Genomic DNA, 5,711 nt, shown 5'->3' with positions numbered 1-5,711 from the left:
TATACACACACACACTGTAACTGTCTGGTCACCAGTTCCTCTATACACACACACTGTAACTGTGTCTGGTCACCTGTTCCTCTATACACACACACTGTAATTGTGTCTGGTCACCTGTTCCTCTATACACACACACTGTAACTGTGTCTGGTCACCTGTTCCTCTATACACACACACTGTAATTGTGTCTGGTCACCAGTTCCTCTATACACACACACTGTAATTGTGCCTGGTCACCTGTCCCTCTATACACACACACTGTAATTGTGTCTGGTCACCAGTTCCTCTATACACACACACTGTAATTGTGTCTGGTCACCTGTTCCTCTAAACACACACACTGTAACTGTCTGGCCACCTGTTCTTCTATACACACACACTGTAACCTTGTCCGGTCACCTGTTCCTCTATACAAACACACTGTAACTGTCTGGTAACCTGTTCCTCTATACACACACACTGTAACTGTGTCTCGTCACCAGTTCCTTCTATACACACACACACTGTAACTGTGTCTGGTCACCTGTTCCTCTATACACACACACTGTAACTGTGTCTGGTCACCTGTTCCTCTATACACACACACTGTAACTGTGTCTGGTCACCTGTTCCTCTATACACACACACTGTAACTGTGTCTGGTCACCAGTTCCTCTATACACACACTGTAACTGTCTGGTCACCTGTTCCTCTATACACACACACTGTAACTGTGTCTGGTCACCAGTTCCTCTATACACACACACTGTAACTGTGTCTGGTCACCTGTTTCTCTATACACACACACTGTAATTGTGTCTGGTCACCAGTTCCTCTATACACACACACTGTAATTGTGTCTGGTCACCTGTTCCTCTATACACACACATTGTAACTGTGTCTGGTCACCAGTTCCTCTATACACACACACTGTAACTGTGTCTGGTCACCTGTTTCTCTATACACACACACTGTAATTGTGTCTGGTCACCAGTTCCTCTATACACACACACTGTAAACTTGCTTGATCTCCTGGTCTTCTAATACACACACTGTATTCTGCATGAAGTCACATCCTTTTCATTATACACAATCTGTAGCACTGCATTATCTCCCAATCTTTTCTTTACATACATTCTGTAACCTATCCTGATCTCCCTGCTCTCTGCACATACACACACTCTGCTGCCCTGTATACATATTCTGTACCATTCTCTAGCATTGCATAACTTTCACTAGGTGATGTATATATATCCTCTCATTACCAGGTGGTGCCTCCAGAGAATCTTTTTCAGATTTTAAGACACATCCAATGTTTAAAATTTAACATTAACTTATATCTCATTGTAGGAGATTCTGCAGGACCCGTGGCTTAATATTCTGTCCAATACTGACCTGCCGAGTCCACCTATGGAGCCAGAACAAGACCATCTGGTTCCTCTTTCCACAGGTGAGATTTTTTAACTACATCAGATTTAGTAATAGGATGCAGTGTTGACCTTGTATACTCTGCTAAGGATGTCTTAGGGATAGATTTGTCTAGAAGCTTTTATAAATGTATATTTTACTGTAGGAGATCTGTCAGTTTTAAAATGGGAACAGACATTAGTTATAGCAGATTAGTGGTGCCACAGTCTACAGATCACACCTGGAGTGAAGCTGGTGCTAAGCAGGTCTTCCTCAGTTTGCAGAATTTAATTAACATGATAATGAACTCCCAGATCATGTGATACTATTGTGTGTCTGCATAATAAATACAATGGCCTAGATTACGAGTTGTGCGTTAGGCTTAAAAAGCAGCGTTAGCCGGTCCTAATGCTGCTTTTTAATGCCCGCTGGTATTACGAGTCTTGCAGGTACAGGTGTACTGCTCACTTTTTTGGCCAGACTTGGCAATACTGCAAATCCATTTACGTAAATTGCATACCCTCTTTTTTCAATGGGACCTGCATAGCGCCGGTATTACGAGTCTGCCAAAAAGTGAGCGGTAGACCCTCTCCTGTCAAGACTGGTACCGCATTTTAAAGTCAGTAGTTAAGAGTTTTACACTACAAAGCCGTAGCATAAAACCTAAAAAACTAAAAAGTACACTAACACCCATAAACTACCTATTAACCCCTAAACCGAGGCACTCCCACATCGCAAACACAAAAAGAAATATTTTAACCCCTAATCTGCCGAACCGGACATCGCCGCCACTATAATAAATATATTAACCCCTAAACCGCCGCACTCCCGCCTCACAAACACTAGTTAAATATTATTAACCCCTAATCTGCCGTCCCTAACATTGCCGCCACCTACCTACATTTATTAACCCCTAATCTGCCGCCCCCAAGCCGCCACTATATTAAAGTTATTAACTCCTAAATCTAAGTCTAACCCTAACACTAACACCCACTAACTTAAATATAATTAAAAGAAATCTAACTAAAAATTCCTATTATTAACTAAATTAATCCTATTTAAAACTAAATACTTACCTGTAAAATAAACCCTAAGCTAGCCACAATATAACTAATAGTTACATTGTAGCTAGCTTAGGCTTTATTTTTATTTTACAGTCAAGTTTGTATTTATTGTAACTAGGTAGAATAGTTATTAAATAGTTATTAACTATTTAATAACTACCTAGCTAAAATAAATACAAATTTACTTGTAAAATAAAACCTAACCTAAGTTACAATTACACCTAACACTACACTATAATTAAATAAATTAACTAAATTAAATAAATTAACTAAATTACATACAATTAGCTAAATTAAATTAAATTATCTAAAGTACAAAAACAAGCAAACACTAAATTACAGAAAATAATAAACAAATTGCAGAAATGTAAATACCTAATCTAATAGCCCTATTAAAATAAACCCCCCCCCCCCAAAAAAAAACCAAAAAAAAAACCCTAGCCTAAAATAAACTACCAATGGCCCTTAAAAGGGCCTTTTGCGGGGCATTGCCCCAAAGAAATCAGCTCTGTTACCTGTAAAAAAAAATACAAACAACCCCCCAACAGTAAAACCCACCACCCACACAACCAACCCCCCAAATAAAACCCTAAATAAAAAAATCTAAGCTCCCCATTGCCCTGAAAAGGGCATTTGGATTGGCATTGCCCTTAAAAGGGCAGTTAGCTCTTTTGCCACCCAACGTCCCTAATCTAAAAAATAAAACCCACCCAAAACACCCTTCAAAAAACCTAACACTAACCCCCTGAAGATCGACTTACCAGGAGACGTCTTCATCCAAGCCGGGCGAAGTGGTCCTCCAGACAGGCAGAAGTCTTCATCCAAGCGGGGCAGAAGTGGTCCTCCAGACGGGCAGAAGTCTTCATCCAGACGGCATCTTCTATCTTCATCCATCCGGTACGGAGCGGGTCCATCTTCAAGACATCCGACGCGGAGCATCCTCTTCATCCAACGACTAACTCAGAATGAAGGTACCTTTAAGTGACGTCATCCAAGATGGCGTCCCTTAGATTCCAATTGGCTGATAGAATTCTATCAGCCAATCGGAATTAAGGTAGAAAAAATCCTATTGGCTGATAACTATTTAATAACTATTCTACCTAGTTAAAATAAATACAAACTTGCCTGTAAAATAAAAATAAACCCTAAGATAGCTACAATGTAACTATTAGTTATATTGTAGCTATCTTAGGGTTTATTTTATAGGTAAGTATTTCGTTTTAAATAGGGATAATTTAGTTAATGATAGTAATATTTATTTATATTTATTTAAATTATATTTAAGTTAGTGGGTGTTAGGTTTAGGGTTAGACTTAGGTTTAGGGGTTAATAACTTTAATATAATGGCGGCGACGTTGGGGGCGGCAGATTAGGGGTTAATAAGTGTAGGAAGGTTGTGGCGACATTGGGGGCGGCAGATTAGGGGTTAATAAATACAATGTAGGTGTCGACGATGTTGGGGGCAGCAGATTAGGGGTTAATAAGTATAATGTAGGTGGCGGCGGTGTCCGGAGCGGCAGATTAGGGTTAATAATATAATGTAGGTGTCGGCGATGTCGGGGGCGGCAGATTAGGGGTTAATAAGTGTAAGATTAGGGGTGTTTAGATTCAGGGTTCATGTTAGGGTGTTAGGTGTAGGCATACATTTTATTTCCCCATAGGAATCAATGGGGCTGCGTTAAGGAGTTTTACGCTGTTTTTTTGCAGGTGTTAGGCTTTTTTCAGCCGGCTCTCCCCATTGATTCCTATGGGGAAATCGTGCACGAGAACGTTACACCAGCTCACCGCTGACTTAAGCAGCGCTGGTATTGGAGTGCGGTAATGAGCAAAATTTTGCTCAACGCTCAGTTCTTGTCTTTTAATGACAAGTTTCTAAAAACTGCAGGTAAGTGAGCGATGAGTGAAAACTGCTTGTTAGCACCGCATAACCTCTAATGCAAAACTCGTAATCTAGGCGAATAAATTGTAGCATATCTATATATATTCTAAAGACATATTACCTGTTTTTGCTGTAAAATAATATGTGCTCTTCTCTTTCCACTTAGCTTGTCCAGTCATAGGGGAAGAGCCTGAGAACATCAGCAGGCAGGAGACACCATCACCCCCTTGTATGGTGAGTATTTATGTGGCTTTCTACAACTATACCCTTCATAACATCACATCATCATGTTGTCTATACTATTTTTTTTCTACTTATTCCTCTTTAACTCTGTGTTTTCTGCACCACCAGGACAACGTACTTACACCTGTGGCAAGTGACATTTCTTGTCTGCCTCAACCAGATTTAATGCTGGAGGAGGAGCATAACACCGTGAGCAGTAACAGCAGGTAAGGTGTCAGGTTTCTCTAAATCCCTTTTCTCTGAACCACTACTGCACTCTTTATATGATTTTGTGTCTGTAGAGTCTAAGGGGCATGACCGCTGCTCCATAACTTGTCTGCCTGCTCTGAGGCCGCGCACAGAAATCAACCTGATCGAATACGATCGGGTTGATTGACACCCCCTGCTAGCGGCCGATTGGCCGCAAATCTGCAGGGGGCGGCATTGCACCCACAGTTCACAAGAACAGCTGGTGCAATGATAAATGCCGACAGCGTATGCTGTCGGCATTTATCGATGTGCGGCGGACATGATATGCTACTTTGTATCATGTCCGCTCGCACATTGATAAATATGCCCCTAAGGGGTAGATTTATTAAATGTCGAGCAGACATGATTCGCTGTAGCAAATCATGTCCGCACGACCTCGCTAAATGCCGACGGCTTATTCTTAACTTCCATTTCAGGCGCACCTGAAATGATTGGCGTAAAAAGCAGCATCCGCTGCATAATAAATCTACTCCTAAAACTAATCTCTAAAGGATAGAGCATGACATTTAAATCATATTCACATTTGTCTTTTTGTCTTTTTATCTGGTATGACATCCAGTCTCAACTTATACAGTAACTTCCCAGTGTTCCCTGAGCAAAGAGGACTACTTGTTGTATTCTGCTTATATATTATTGTCACCTTTGCTAAGTGGCAAACACCTGATTAACTAGCGCTGTTCTGATAAATGATCTTTGTAACTACCATGTTTCTATACAGTATAGATACAGACTTACAGCTCCTTCAGCTAGACATGCCATACAATAACTCTACTGACACCAAACCTTTTCCAGTCACCCAATTAAAGACAATATACCAAATATTTTTGGAAAAAGTAAATAAGGACTTAGGGGCCTTTTTATGAAATGTCTGTCCGACATGATCCGATCAG

At 40.6% G+C, this 5,711-nt stretch overlaps 1 long non-coding RNA gene across 1 annotated transcript; it reads left to right on the top strand.

The window, feature by feature from the left end:
• The first annotated feature begins 1,127 nt into the window (after positions 1-1,127).
• Positions 1,128-4,556, top strand: LOC128638012 (uncharacterized). The gene is made up of 3 exons (XR_008399027.1): positions 1,128-1,247; positions 1,330-1,429; positions 4,496-4,556. It is a non-coding gene; the product is annotated as an uncharacterized LOC128638012 (long non-coding RNA).
• The last annotated feature ends 1,155 nt before the right edge of the window (positions 4,557-5,711 follow it).

Source organism: Bombina bombina, chromosome 8, assembly GCF_027579735.1.
Source record: "Bombina bombina isolate aBomBom1 chromosome 8, aBomBom1.pri, whole genome shotgun sequence".
Taxonomy (NCBI): domain Eukaryota; kingdom Metazoa; phylum Chordata; class Amphibia; order Anura; family Bombinatoridae; genus Bombina; species Bombina bombina.
The sequence above is the reverse complement of the archived record's forward strand: the minus strand, read 5'-3'. Positions and strand labels throughout refer to the sequence as shown.